Consider the following 16,529-nt stretch of genomic DNA (forward strand, 5'->3'; position numbering starts at 1 on the left):
AAGGGCTACAAAAATGTGCCTACCCTTTGATCCAGCAACAGCACTTCTAGGGCTATATCCCAAAGAGATCAATCAAATTGAAAAAAGACCCACAAGTACAAAAATATACATAGCAGCTCTTTTTGTGTTGGCAAAGAATTGGAAATTGAGAGGATGCCCATCAATTGGGAAATGGCTGACCAAGTTGTGGTATATGAATGTAATGGAATACTATTGTGCTATAAGAAATGATGAACAGGCTGACTTCAGAAAAACCTGGGAAGACTTATAAGGTCTGATGCAGAGAGAAGTGAGCAGAACCAAGAGGACTTTGTACACAATAACAGCCACATTATGCGATGACTAATATTGTTAAACTGAACCCTTCTCAGCATTAAAAGGATCTAAGACATCTCCAGAGGCCTTGGGATGGAAAATGCTGTCCACATCCAAAGAAAGAACTATGCTAACTGAATCACTCTCACTTATTTTTACCTTCTGTTGAGTTTTATTTCCTCTTTCTGATGGTTCCTCCTATTGCTTTTAATTTTTACTTACAACTTCACTAATGTGAAAATATGTTTAATGGGAATGTAAATGTAAAGCCTATATCAGATTGTGCACCACGTTGCGAAGGGTGGGGAAGAGGACAGGGGAGAAAAATTTTCAACTCAAAGTCATATGGAAGTGATTGTTGATTAATCAAAATAAATTAATAAAATCCAAAAAAAAAAGAAAATCTATCACTTAATTCTACAGATTTTCCAAGTCTTTGGATATCTTGATTTTTCTGAGCCTGTATTTCTTCAAGTTGATTCATACTGGCTGCCATTATATTTTCTAATTTATTGTGTCTGCTGTTTGTTGATTCTCTTGATTTTTCCAGGCTTTTTCCATATTGTTTCTCGAATGTTCTCCATATTTGTCATTTGTTTAAGCATTTCCTGCTGACCTTTTCTACATTTTTCTGTTTAGCTTAATTTCTTCCAACTTTATTTTACTTTTTTAAAAGTTGTTTTATTTAATTTCATGATTTTCTTCCAGTGTTGATTCCTGAATAATTTCTTTAATTATGTCACCTAATTGAGGATATTTTTCATGATATCTTGGACTGTTTCTTTTCCATATTTACTTGTTATGGTATTTTAGTCAGTTCAGTTGCTCACTAGTATTACATTTAGTTTTATCTTTTCTTTGCTTTCCTACTTAAATTTTGTTTCTCCTTAGTTTTACATATTTAATTTCTTTATTAATATCTTATGTCTTTCTCTAGCATCACAGACGTTTGAGGGAGGGGGAACTCTCCTTCCTCCTTCAGTTTGAACAACAACAGAAACAATCAATCCATCTGAAAATGTATAATCCATTCTGCCCTACTAACCTTCCATCTCTCTGCCCTGAAAGATATGGTTTCTGATTTATTTTCTAGCATCATTATTGGTTTTTCAATTACTCTGAATTTGGCTTCCTTTGGGTGAGCTTTTTTTTAATTAATTTATTTATTTTTAATTTTCAACATTCACTTCCATAAGATTTAGTTTCAAATTTTTTTCCAGTCCCTCCTCTTCCCCCACCTCAAAATGGCATGCAATCTGATATAGGCTTTATGTATGCATGCATATTAAACATATTTTCACATTACTCATGTTGTAAAAAATAATTAGAACCAGTGGGAGAAACCAAAAGAAAGAAGAAACAAAGAGAGAGAGAGAGAGAGAGAGAGAGAGAGAGAGAGAGAGAGAGAGAGAGAGAGAGAGAAAACAAATAGTACGTTTCCATCTGCATTCAGAATCTATACTTCTTTTTTTCTCGATGACATCGTAAGTTTTTTGGAGTTGTCAATGTTTGCATTGCTAAGAAGAGCTAAGTATATCAAAGACAGTCATTACACAATGTTGCTGTTACTGTGTACAATTGTTCTGCTCACTTCACTCAGCATCAGACCATATAAGACTTTCCAGGTTTTTCTGATGTCTGCCTACTCATCATTTCTTATGAAACATCAGTATTCCATTACATTCAAATGCTACAGCTTATTCAGCCATTCTCCAATTGATGGGCATCCCCTCAATTTCCAATTCATTGCCACCACAAAAACAGCTGCTATATTTTTGTATATGTGAGTCCTTTTCCCATTTTTATGATTTCTTTGGTATAGAGACCTAGAAGTGCTACTGCTGGGTCAAAGGACATGTAGAGTTTTATAGCCCTTTGGGCATAGTTCCAAATTGCTGTCCAGAATTATTGGGTCAGTTCACAACTCCACCAATAATGCATTAGTGTTCCATTTTTCCCACATCATCTCCAATATTTATTGTTTTCCTTTTCTGTCATCTGGCCAATCTGATAGGTGTGAGGTAGTATGTCAGAGTTGTTTTGATTTACCTTTCTCTAATCCATAGTTATTTAGAGCAAATTTTCATATGACTCTAAATAGATTTAATTTCATCATCTGAAAACTGCATATTCATATCCTTTGACCATTTCTCAATTAGAGAATGACTTGTATTCTTATCAGTTTGATTTAGTTCTCTATATATTTGAGAAAAGAGGCCTTTATCAGAGACAATGGCTATGAAAATTATTTCCAAGCTTTCTTCTCCTTTTCTAATCTTGGTTCCATTCGTTTTGCTAGTGCAAAAACCTGTCAATTTAATGTATACATTTTCCATTTCATAATGTACCCTATCTCTTGTTTGGTCAAAAATTCTTCACTTCTCCATAAATCTGACAGGTAAACTTTTCCTTGCTCCCCTAGTTTGCTTACAGTATCAGCTTTTATACCTAAATCATGTACCCATTTTGACTTTACCTTGGTATATGGGGTAAGTATGCCATACTGTTTTCCAGTTTTCCCAGTATTTTTTGTCAAATACTGAGTTCTTATACTAGAAGCTGGAATCTTTGGGTTTATCAAGCAATAGATTGTTACATTCATCGACATCTTGTGTACCTAATCTATTCCAAGGTGATATCAAGTAGTTTTCATGATTGCTGCTTTATAATACAATTTAAGAACTGGTATGGCTAGCCACCTTTCCTAGCATTTCTTTTCATTAATTCCCTTGATATTCTGGATCTTTTGTCCTTCCAGATGAATTTTGTTATTTTTTTTGTAGCACTATAAAATAATTTTTCATAGATTGATTGGTATGGCACTGAATAAGTAAATTAATTTATGTAGAATTGTCATTTTTATTATATTGCTCAGCCTACCCGTGAGCAACTGATGTTTTTCCAGTTATTTAGATGTGACTTTATTTGTGTGAAAAGTGTTATGTAATTGTCTTCATATAGTTCCTGGGTCTGTCTTGCCAGATAGACTCCCAAATATTTTATAATGTCTACATAACTTTAAATGGAATTTCTCTTTCTGTCTCTTGCTGCTGGGATTTATTCATAATATATACAAAGGCTGATGATTTATGTGGGTTCATTTTATATCCTGCAACTTTGCTAAAGTTGTTTATTATTTCAAATAGGTTTTTACTTCATTATCTAGGATTCTCTAAGCATACCATCATAGCATCTGCAAAGAGGGTGATGGCATTGTTCCTTCTTTGCCTAATCTAATTCCTTCAGTTTCTTTTTCTTCTCTTATTGCTAAAGCTAACTTTTCTAGTAGCATACTGAGTAACAGTGATGATAATGGACAACGTTTTTCATCCCCAATCTTATTAAAAATGCTTCTAGCTTATCCTCATTACAAACAATGCTTGCTGATGATTCATTTTAATGCAGACTATTTATTCCTGTCCTCTCTAGTGTTTTTAATAGGAATGAGTGCTGAATGTTATTGAAAGCTTTTTCTGCATCTATTGAGATCATCATATGATTTTTCTAATCATATGATTTGTTTTGCTGTTGATATAGTCAATTATGCTCATAGTTTTGCTAATATTGAAACAACCCTTCATTCCTGGTATAAATCATACTTGATCATAGTGTATTATGCTCATGATAAGTTACTGTAACCTTGGCTAATATTTTATTTAAATATTTTCATCTATAGTTATTAGAGAAATTGGTCTATAATTTTCTTTCTCTGTTTTGGCTTTTCCCAGTTTAGGTATCAGTGCCATATTTGTATCACAAAAAGAACTTGGTAGGACTCCTTTCCTATTTCCCCCAATAGTTTATATAGTGTTGGAATTAATTGGTCTTTAAATGTTTGATAGAATTTTCTTATAAATCTATCTGGCCCTGGAGATTTTTTCTTAGGTAGTTCATTAAAGGATTTTCAATTTCTTTTTCTGAAATGGGGTTGTTTTAGTATTTTATTGCCTCTTCTGTTAACCTGGACAAATTATGTTTTTCAATATTCAATCATTTAACTAAGATTGTCAGATTTATTGGTATACATTCGGGCAAAATAGCTCCTAATTATTGTTTTAATTTCCTCTTCATTGGTGGTGAATTCACCCTTTTCATATTTGATACTGGTAATTTGGTTCTCTTCTTTTTTTAATCAAATTAACTAAAGGTTTATCTATTTTATTGGTTTTTTCATAAAACCAGCTCTTCGTTTTATTTAATGTTCAATAGTTTTCTTAATTTCAATTTTATTAATCTCTCCTTTGGTTTTCAGAATTTCTAATTTGGTTTTTAATTAGGGATTTTTCATTTGTTCTTTTTCTAGCTTTTTTAGTTGCATGCCCAATTCATTAGTATCCTCTTTTTATTTTATTCATGTAAGTAATAAGAAATATAAAACTTCCCCTAGCAATTGTTTTTGCTACATCCTATAAGTTTCATTATGTTGGGGGTTTTTTTGTGTGTTTGACATTATTTTCATTCTCATGGATAAAGTTAGTGATTGTTTCTATGATTTGTTGTTTGATTCACTCATTCTTTAGGATTAGATTGTTTAGTTTCCACTTAATTTTCAGTGTATCTTTCCATGGCCCTTCATTACATGTATCTTTTTTTTTATTGCACCATGATCTGAAATGGATGCATTTAATATTTCTGCCTTTCTGCATGAGATTGTGAGGTTTTTATGTCCTAATACATGGTCAGTTTTTGTGTAGGTGCCACATACTGCTGAGGAAAAAAGCATATTCCTTTGTATCCCCATTCAATTTTCTCCAGAGGTCTTGTGCTGGGGGGCAGGGACTTTGTGTGCTGGGGCCTCAGGTGCTGGCAGCTGCAAGACTCTGGCAGCTTACCTGATGCTGAGGTGGGGTCCTAGTGGTGTTGGCTTTCATATGCTAAAGCCAGGTGGGGTTTTTTCTGTATTTCCCAAGGCTACACTTGGGGTTTGGGGTCTAGCCCCCGAAGGATGCCTGTTCACCTGGACTGTGCTGAAGTATGGGGAGGTTTGGCTTCTGGAGGACATCTGCCCACCTGGAGTTACACTGAATCATGGAAAATTCAGCTCCTGGAGGACCACTGGTTCACTCAGTGGTTCTCAGACCGGAAGTGTACTAGTTCCCCTGGCTGTGTCAAGGCACGTGGTGGGTCCTGGTAGTAGAGTTTGCCTTCTCCACCACCTGGTGCTCAGGATCTCCCATTGGTTTGCTGAGGTGGGGCTTGCCACTGACTTGCTGGGACACATCTTTTCCTGTACTACTCCTCTACCACCAGACCTAGAGAGACCTTTCCCATTAATCTCCCATGGCTTCTGTGCTAAAAGATTTTTGCACCCTGTCTTTCTGCTGGCTCTGCTGTTCCAGGTTTTTTCCTACTGGTGATATTTTCTGGGTTTATAGAAGTCAATAAGGGAGAGTGAGAGCAACTTATTGCTTACTCCACCATCTTGGCTCTTGGAAATTGATTTCTTTTTCCATTTATATTGTAGTCACTGTGGTATATTGTTCTTTGGCTCTATTTCATTCTGAATTACTTCATAGAAAACTTCACATTTTTCTCTCAATCCTTCATGTTCATCATATTTGACTTCTTATGTACTATTTCTTTAGCTATTTTACTTCTCTGAAGTGTTTCTACTTTTGTTTGTGCTTTTTTTTAAGAAGCATTTTAGAAGCATGTCTCCCTTTAAGGCTCTTTCTGGTTCTTTTGTGTTGATTGAAAAATCACTTGCCTTATTTCTTTTTTAATTTATTTTGTGCCTTAAAATTTTTTAATGAGGGGCAGCTAGATGGTGCAGATAGAGCACCAGCCCTAGACTCAGGAGAACCTGAGTTCAAATCCAGCCTCAGACACATAACACATACTAGCTGTGTGACCCTGGGCAAGTCACTTAACCCCATTGCCTAGCCAAAAGAAAAAAAAATTTAATGAGAATTGTCCTGTTGTAATGCACATGTTGATAACACAAAGATTCTAACACATGTAACTTCTGTACTACTACAATGCTTAAATTTGATCCCAAATATTCATTGAAGAGTAGACCATGATGATGCTTGGATCTCTTTCTTAATCTCAATATTTCACTGATGTCCAGTCTCTAAGAAATACCTGAAACTTATTTCAGCAAGGTGAAATTTGCTTTAACTGAATACAGGTAACTGACATGCTAGAATCTCATTTTCAAGAAAGTGGAGAGAACAACTTAATGGTAACTCCCTTTTTACTTTACTTTTTTAATTAAGCACTCTTTCACAAGGATATAGCTATCTGTTAGGAAAATAATTAAACTGGGGCAGCTGCTGCAGTCAAGAGGACCTTAGTTCAAATCCAGTCTCAGACATTTACTAGCTGTGTGACCCTGGGCAAGTCACTTAATCCCAACTGCCTGAAAACAAACAAACAAAAAAGGAAAATAATTAAACTGAGTTATTTTTCTTCATAGTTTCATATTGATACAAAAGTAGGGAGGGTCAGCATGATATCTCATTTAGCATGGACTTGTGGGTTTGATGGAAGTTATGACTAAATAGCAGTTAGCTTCCAATGCACTTTGCTGCCTTTTAGACATACAGTTGATTTCTGTCTCATATCCTGTGTTGTTTTACATGAAAATCTGCTCCTGATGTCAATATTAATTTTCCTTTTCAATACACATAGGATGTGGCCATTAGGAAGGCTGAATAATTCATTCAAAACCAAAGGCCATTTATAAAGTATCTTATATGAGTGAAAAAGCATTTATTAAATATTTAATATGTGTCAAGTAGTGTGGTATTGAAAATATAATTATAAGCTGGCAAGACAGGCCACGCACTGAAGCTAGTTACATTTTAGAAATGACAACACTGTTAGAGCATTCCTAGCCAGAAAATAGTATTTTATATGGAGAAGTAAAACAGAATGGTGACTAGAGTGATTGACTGATATCCTTGTAAGTCATACTAGTGTGGATTTGATGACTGTTCTCAGAGCTAAAGTTGGAAAGGGGAGAGGGGTGCAAGAGGACTTCAGATACCTGGGAAGAATGGCATCACAAGAATGTGATCTGAATATACATGGTGGACCTAAGAATAGTCAAAGCACAGTTAAATACTTACCAGAGTCTAAGATGCAACAGTCAGTTCTGGAAGGCAGTAAAGGATAGTGAGGAGATAGTGTAGCATGGAGATGGTGGGACTTTTCTGGGCACTGGGGATACAAAGATCAAAACAAAATATTCCCTACCTTCAAAGCATTTACATTCTACTAAATGGCTGCAACATATGAATAATAATAACAAAAACAATAATGTTTTTAAACCTCTTTAAGGTTTGCAAAGTGGGTTACAGATTAACAGATTTTATCCTCACAACAACCTTGGGGTGTAGGAGTTACTATTATCCACCTTTCACCAAAAAGGAAACTGAGGCCAATAGATGTTAAGTGAATTAACCAGGGTCACAAAGCTATTAAGTCTCTGAAGCTGAATTTGAATTTGGTTTTTCCTATTTTAAAATTCAAGGCTGTATCCACTATGCCACCTATCTACCTATGCACATTGGGAGAGAGGGAAAGAGGGAGTTTGGAGGTAAATAAATACAAGAAAATGAGGGAGAAATAAAATGATAACAACTGGGGAGAATCAGGACAGATTTAACATAGGAGATGTCATCTCTTCTGAGCTTTAAAGTGAGTCAGATATTTTAAGATGCAGAGGTGGGGAGACAGTGCATTTCAGAACCAAGGCACAATTTGTGAAAAGGAATGATGACAGGATAGAATTCAAGAGTTAAGAAATTTTGGCAAAAAAAGAAAGAAAAAGAAAAAAGCAAGGGTAGCTAAGTGGTACAGTGGTAGAACACTGGCCCTGGAGCCAGGAGGAGCTGAGTCCAAATCTGGCCTCAGGCACATACTAGCTGTGTGACCCTGGGCAAGTCACTTAACCCCAATTGAAGGAAGGTAGGAAGGAAGGAAGGAAAGAAGAAAGAAAGAAAGAAAGAAAGAAAGAAAGAAAGAAAGAAAGAAAGAAAGAAAGAGAGAGAGAGAGAGAGAGAGAGAGAGAGAAAGAAAGAAAGAGAGAAGAAAAGAAAGAAAGAAAAAAGAAAGAAAGAAGAAAGAAAAAAAGAAAGAAAGAAAGAAAGAAAGAAAGAAAGAAAGAAAGAAAGAAAGAAAGAAAGAAAGAAAGAAAGAAAGAAAGAAAGAAAGAAAGAAAGAAAGAAAAAGAAAGAAAAGGCTTGGCTAGAGAATAGAGTGACTGAAGCTGTGTGGAGAATGGACTACAGAGAGTTAAGACCAGAATAATAGAACCAATTAGGATATTATTATAACTGTTCAAAAGATCTTAATAAGAGTAGTGGCCATGTGAATGGAGAGAAGATGGTTCAGCACAGAGATCTGGTGAACATAGACAAAATTTGGCATGGGAGAAAGAAAAGTCAAGAATTACTCCAAGGTTGTGAAGATAGATGAATGGAAGAACTGTGGTTGTCTTTTTGGAAAGAGGGACTTTTGGAGAGGTAGGGTGGTGAATATGAAGATAATGAGAAGAAAAGGACATCCTAATAGAAGCAGAGATGTCTAACAGGCAACTGGTAAGAGTTCAAGGCAGACGTTAGAGCTGAATATATGGATCTGGAAGTCATCTGTATAGTGATGATAATTGAACCCATAATGCAATCACTGATCAGAACCTACAATGATTTGAAACTCAGAGTAAGCATTTATCAATACTTCCCGATGAAGGTACTTTCAGTAATTTTTTTTAAAAATGTGTTTGTATTGGCATCTTTTTTATATCATTATGTTTTGCTCCACTATCCTTCCCCCTTCCTGTCCCAGACAGTCATCATTAGCAAGTGACAGATTTACACATCATTTCAACTTACAATTTACAAATTAATAGCTGGCATTTTGGGGCAGCTAGGTGGTACAGTGGATAAAGCACTGGCCCTGAAGTCAGGAGTAACTGAGTTCAAATCTGGCCTCAGACTAAACACTTGACATTTACTAGCTGTATGATCCTGGGCAAGTCACTTAAACCCAATTGCCTAAAAAAAAAAAATCACCAAAATAACTGGCTTTTTAACTGTGGTATTTTGAAATTATATGCTATATAGAGCCCAAGTGCTGACTATTTTAAGGCATAAGGTAAATCATTAACCTATTGGCTAATCATCTAACCTCTGACTAAAGCATCATTTTTCAAAGGATTTTGCTTCTTTTGTTGGCTGACTGGTTATCTTAACTTTCTTGGATCAATATGCATCTGGGTGTGAAATCAATGGTTCTATTTGCTTGTGGCAATAATTCTACCTACTAGTTTATAATTAATAGCATATTATAAATATTGCATTGAGGGACATCCTGTAGGGCTTCATTTTTACTCAAGAGACTAATTTGAATGGCAGAAACATTTAAATTTGATTGGCTATTCTAACTTGTCAGTTCCTTTTAATACCAGTGTTACTGAAGTAAGTTCTTCCTACAGCAACTGATCATTTTCCTTCCAGTTATTCTCTGATCTAGACAGAAGTTAGCCTCCAACATCAAAATGTTTTCTGGGGAGTATGTAAGTATAATTATGTAGCAATATATTGTACACAATATTATATATATATATATGTATATATATATATATGTGTGTATATATATATATATATTATATATATTATATATATAAACACTATATCAAAGTATATATAAGATTATGTAATGTAATATGTATGCAATACATAATCTATAATAAAGTATAATTATGTAATATGCATACATATATATGGTATTTCGGTAGAATATTCTACAGATTTTTGACATCTGAGGTACTAACTCTGAATGATAGATAAAAATGTGGCTTCAATTTAGAATTTCAATAGGAAAATATTGTTAAACTGTAGCTTTTCATTTCAATTGCAATGTATTTATAATTCTTTTACTTATATGTAACAGAAAATATGCTAAATTTAGAGCCATAGGACTAAGATTCAAATCTCAGCTCTGCCATCTGGGCTAGAATTTTCTCATCAAAGAAACATCAAATTTATTAAACACCTATTATATGCAGAAAGTTATAAAAGTAGATGGGATAGGAATAGGTGATCTTTAAAGTTCTTTCTAGCTCTAAATGTCAGGAACAACCTAGAGTGGAAAGAGACATCTAGTCCAATCTTTGTTTCTACTCCAGTAACACGAATTCAATGTGGTAATGCACATTAGCCAGATGAACATTTTATTGCATCTCAAATGTATTTTAAAGTTGAGATACTGCCTGATGAGGATGATGAGGACACACTCAATATTACTAGATTTATAATAGAGCATTTTAATAATTAGAATTATTATGGGAAAATGAATACATTTGAAATAAGGGCTGTATTCTCTGTATTAATATCCTGTAGTAAAGATAAACAATTTTAGCTATGTTCATTAAAAAAAAAAATCTGAAAAACCTAAGATCCTTTGCCCACAAACAAATGAAAAGTTATCTGATTAATTTTAACAGTATAAGAAATTTGAACCTCTTTATTTGACTTAACTATACAGTCATAAATGTATCAATCTAACAGTGGACACATGCATTTAAGAAGCAATTAAAATAGATAATTATATAATAACCAACATTTATATCATTGGTTAAAGTTGCCAGCATGCCTTACATACCTTCTCACATTTAAACCTCACAACAGTTCTGTGAGATGGGTCCTGAAAGTATTAGTTTACTAATTTTAAAGAGGAGGACACTAAGAATTAGAGAGGTTATGAGGTAAGCCTATAAAGACACAGCTTGGAGGGGGCAGAAAAAAAATTTGAACCTAGATTTTCCCAAAAAAAATTCATTTATCTATGCTACTTCCACATGTACTTGACTTTATCTGTAAAAAATTTGATGCTGACCAATTTAAAAATGCTTTTAGGGTGGCAGGAACAAGATTATTCCAATAACTATGGCTTAACATCATATTTTTAAACTATGTGTGTGAAATTACGATTGCTGAACTGAGTCATCTCAATCTACTTACAAAGCATTTCTCCTTACGGAACTTTCTTGACCATCTTCATTTCTCCAGTCAAACTGACATTAAATAGAGGTCTATAATAATCTGATTTTCCACTAGTGTGGGTTTAGGGAACTCAAGTACGTTTTTAGACTTCATAATCCCAGATACACATTGAATTTTTCATTACTACTTTGTTAATTCCATGGTCATTACATTTCACTAGAAAGCAAAAGATAGGATTAAATCATTTGAGCCAGCTTGGGAATTGACTCAATTTGAAGGATGATATTGTTTTTTTTTCTTGTCTCTGACTAATCAAGCCTAATTACTTGTGGATAATTCATACTGCATATTCAGTATCACATAGCACTAGATTCATATTAGCATGGCCAATTTATCAAAAGAAACTTTCAGATAATTTTGAAACTACATCCCAATAATACTTATAAAGGGATCATGCTAACAGAATCCTTTTGAAATATAGTTCATAGGCTCATAGATTTTAAGTCTCTTAGAGCTCATTTAATCAAACTCTTTTATAAAGGAGAAAATTAAAGCCTAGAAAGGTAAGATCACACAGTCAATTAAGGGGGGCAGTTAAGTGGCACAATGGACAGAGCAAAGGGCCTAAGGTCAGGAAGATCTGAGTTCAAATCTGATGTCAAATAAAGGCTATGTGACTCAAAGTGTCACTTAACCTGCATTTGCCTCATCTGTAAAATGGAAATGGTAATAGCACCTATCTCCCAGCATTGCCATAAGGATCAAATAAGATAACAATTATAAAATGTTTAGTACAATGCCTGGCACATAGTAAGTACTATATAAATCTTAGCTATTATTGTTATTATTGTTACTATTATTATTATTAGTGGGCAAGCTGGACTTTAACCACAAGTGCTCTAACTTCTAATTCAGTTCTTTTCCCACTGCTTTACACCTTAGACAAAGATTTGTTTGCTTTTCTAAAGCAAACTCCACCAAAATGGAAAATCACAATGTGACATTAGCCCATGTAAACATTTGAGGTCAGTACTTCAAAAGTTAATAATGGTGATAATTATAAATGAGCAGGGACCTTATTTTTGCATTTCTTTGTATATCCAGAACTTGTCACATAGTAAATTCTTAATAACAACTTATAGATGGAATACCCAAATGGCTGACATTAATAGTTATAATCTAGTATAGCACTAGATGCATATTTGTGTTGCCAATTTATCAAAAAAATTTCAGATAATGTTCGAACTAATTTCCAATGTGGTAACCAAACAGATTATTCTAACAGAATCTATCAATGCTTTACTTGCTAACATTTATATAACACTTTGTATCTATTACCTATTCAACTTCTTTTCTAACCTTTAAATAGACAAAACTTCAGGTAAAGATTTGTTTTTTATAGTCATGCATCCATGAAATTATTGATATTGGTACTCCCTGCACTAATAAAGCTCATCCTGTGCAATTTTTGTCTATATCTTCTTGTAAATTCTTCATAGAGGAGATATCCAAAGTGATAGATGTTTTAATCTAGAAAAAATTAAAGCTGTAGAAGGCACATAATAAAGCAAGTCACTTTTTCTCATTCTAGGCAATTGTTTAGTGGGTCATAGTATAGTGGTGATAAGGTGAAAACAGACTCAGTGACAGTACTATGTTTCCAAAGAATAGATCACATAGGTATTGGGTATTTTCAGCAAGTTAAGTTTGCAGCTATGCTTGTGTTATGTTCAGTACGTATTTCTATTTGTGTATGCATATCTATCTGTCTTTCTGTCAGCACTTAACATGGGGCCTGACACATAGGAGGCACTTAATAAATGTTCATTGATATCTAGCTATTCATCTGTCTAGCCATCTTAAACCTGACTGAGCTAACCTCTGGACCTTATGTGACAGAGGTGAATCTTGAACCAGCCTTTCCTTACTCTGAGGCCAGTTCTCTGTCCACTGTACCATGCTGTCTTTCAGTGCCCACCCACTCCTCCCCCCAACTTAAAACAATTCTCTAAGGTAAGAATTCTTAACCTGAGGGTCCATGGACCCCATGGGGTTTGTTAACAGATACCAGAAGGTCTTTGAACTTCAACGGGGAAAAAATTTCATCTTTATTTCAATATCACTGGTTTCCTTTGTAATTCTATGTATTTTATTTTATGTATTTAAAAATATTACTCTAAGAAAAGGTGCATAGGTTTTCTCTGACTGCCAAAAAGAGTCCATGACACAAGAAAGGTTAAGTCTACCTCTCAGATTAATGGCATAACAAGTGCCACATGCATTCATAGAGGCTCTACTTTTGAAATCATAAGTATGAAAAATATAAAAGTAGAGATAGAAAGTTATATACGTATGCATTATGCTTAGTGCAGTGCAGACAATAGAAAAAAATTCACTCAGAAAATCCAAACTAACCTAAAGCATTTTATCTAGGAATGAGCATTCCCTATAGTTGATCTTTGGAGGAGAACTGTCACCTCATAAAGGCAGATAGCACATAGCTTACTTTTAGACACATGTTTTTGTTTTTGTTTTTGTTTTGTTTTGTTTTTTAAGAGTGAAAGGTAGTCGTTCCCTCAGAACTTGTTCTGACCAAGAGATCTGACTTTCATTTTTTATCAGCACTATGACTTACTAAACAAATATTATTAAAAGGTTGATCATACTCTAGATTGCTTTTTACAATCATGAGACTGCATTGGCTGACTTTTATACACCCTGAATCAATAAAAGTTTTGAATCAGGCCAGTTATAGCTTCAACTTTCCAAAAGGTTTCTATTGAACTCCTTAAGCCTCAGAAAGAAGAAATCATAAAGTTGCAACCATTTTTTTTTCCTGACTTGACTTATATGCTTAGAGTTAGAATTTTTTTTAAGAAAAGTTCCCAGCAGTTGTCTTAGAGTTGGTGGAAAAAAATTATGGAGAAGATTTTGGGTCAGTCTTTGCAACCAAAGTAAGTACTGGAAAAGATAAGATTGATGGAAAAACAAACATGGAAGCAGAACCATTCCTCCAACTTTAAGATAACATTTAGAAAGCAATGAAGAAAGACTCTTTCTATGTCCAATGATTATGCGTACTCAACCTGAGCTTGCAGGACATGTGTTAGATCCTTAAAGTGGTAAATATCAGTCAATCAACAAGGACTCATTGACTATCCACTGAGAGTTTTGAATTGTAAAAAGCTATATAAATTTAAATCTTTTTATTAATAGTAACAAGAATATCTTTTTTAAATAATAAGAGCAATAGGCTTAAAGTGGAAATAGTAAGCAAAAACATTTCCCACATTATGTAACACTAAGCATATAGATTAAATACCTGAATGTTGTGTGTAAGTGATTGTTTCTACTTAACAACGACTTTATATTGGGTCTATATATCCATAGATATCTTCTAAGTGTTTCCTCTCCAATTTTCTTGAATTACATTTATACTTTTCTTACAATAAGAACTTATTGGGTGTCTGCTATATTCACAGTATATACACTGTGTACTTATGGAGGAGGTGACAAAGAGGGATGTAAAGGGGAAGTTTAAGACTAAGATGTGGTTTCAGTCCTTTAGGAACTTAGAGTTTAGTCAGCCCTGTAAGTAGGAATTCTGGTGCCTAGAACACATTCATTTGAAGTGGAAAATGAGTGGTTATCCTGAGGACAATCTGTATAAATAAGTAATGGAAGGAGAGGGAAAAACTGGTGATAGGTTCCTCCTTGAGGGGTTGGTAATGACCTTGGTGGCAAGTAATCATCATGAGAGGTGGCAGCGGCAAAAGACCTTGAGGATGGCAGTTGCAGCAGAGGAGAAAAATGCCTTCCTAGGGAATAAGTACCCTTCACCCCACCATGTCTTTGTAGCAGTTCTCTCTGAGGACACGCTTACAAGGAACAGTTATATAATAGTATTAAAAATGGCTTAGATAAAGACATTCTGTGACAGTTAATAGTAGAGGGAGATCAATATGGCCTTCTGTAGTTCAAGAAGACCTTATGGAAGATTTGGAACTCAAGCTACATTCTAACGAATTGATAGGATGTAAAGAAACAGAACAGGTTGGGGCAGAGCCAAGATGGTGGAATGAAAGCAGTGACTTGCTTGAGCTCTCCCCCAAACCCCTCCAAATACTCATAAAAAATGTCTCTAAACAAATTCTGAAGCAGCAGAACCCACAAAAAGACAGAGTGAAACAAACTTCCAGCCCAAGACAACCTGGATGATTAATCAGAAAGCTGTATTGTGCTGGGCTGGGAGCACAGCACGGCGTGGGCATCCAGGCCGCAGTTAACCTGAAGCAGGCCTCAGAGGACTGATTCTCGGGCAGCTGTGGAGATTTCCAGACTCCTCAATGCACGAATGCCAAAGACAATTTAGAAGGTCAGTGGGAAAAGTCTGTTTCTGTCGGTGGTCAGAGAGGACCCCTGGCAGGGAGTGGGGCGCAGCTGCTTCCTGAGCTTCTGGCCCACAGACCAAGGGGGAATCCAGTGGCTGATCAGAGACAGACTGCAGGGATCTGTTTGCCAGTGCTGAGGCAGGAATCTCTTGCTTTGCCCAGGTGTGGATCTCGGTCACAGTTCTGGGCGGCTGTGCTGGGGGTGAGGAGGAGCGCTGGCGTGGTAGAACTTGGAGTGGCTGTACAGAGGAACCCCTCCTCACAGTTACATGACAGAAAGGAATACTTGTGGTCATAGTCCAGGAAAGAAATAAACACCTCACCCCTTATCATACCACCTTGGAAGAACTGAAAATGTACAGGTCCCTACAAGTATCTCTGAAAACAGCTGTACAGACTCCTGAAGCTTGGGACAGTACACTCTCCACATTGGAAGCAGACTCTTACCTTAACAAAGAGTTTAAAGCTCAAGTAATTGGCTGGGATCATGAGCAAGCAGTGCAAAAAGAGTCAGACTATATCATCTTACTTTGATGACAAAGAAGATCAAAATATACAACCAGAAGAAGACAATAAAGTCAAAGCTCCTACATCCAAAGCCTCCAAGAAAAATATGAATCCATCCCAGGCCTTGGAAGAGCTCAAAAGGGATTTTCAGAAGCAAGTAAGGGAAGTAGAGGAAAAACTGGGAAGACAAATGAGAGTGATGCAAGAAAATCATGAAAAACAAGTCAACAGCTTGCTAAAGGAGACCCAAAAAAATACTGAAGAAAATAACACCTTAAAAAATACCCTAACCCAAATGGCAAAAGGGGTTCAAAAAGCCAATGAGAGGGGGAAAAATGCCCTAAAAAGAAAAATTGGCCAAATG

Source organism: Phascolarctos cinereus, unplaced genomic scaffold (genome assembly GCF_003287225.1).
Source record: "Phascolarctos cinereus isolate Bilbo 61053 unplaced genomic scaffold, phaCin_HiC Scaffold_9;HRSCAF=440, whole genome shotgun sequence".
NCBI classification, from domain to species: Eukaryota; Metazoa; Chordata; class Mammalia; order Diprotodontia; family Phascolarctidae; genus Phascolarctos; species Phascolarctos cinereus.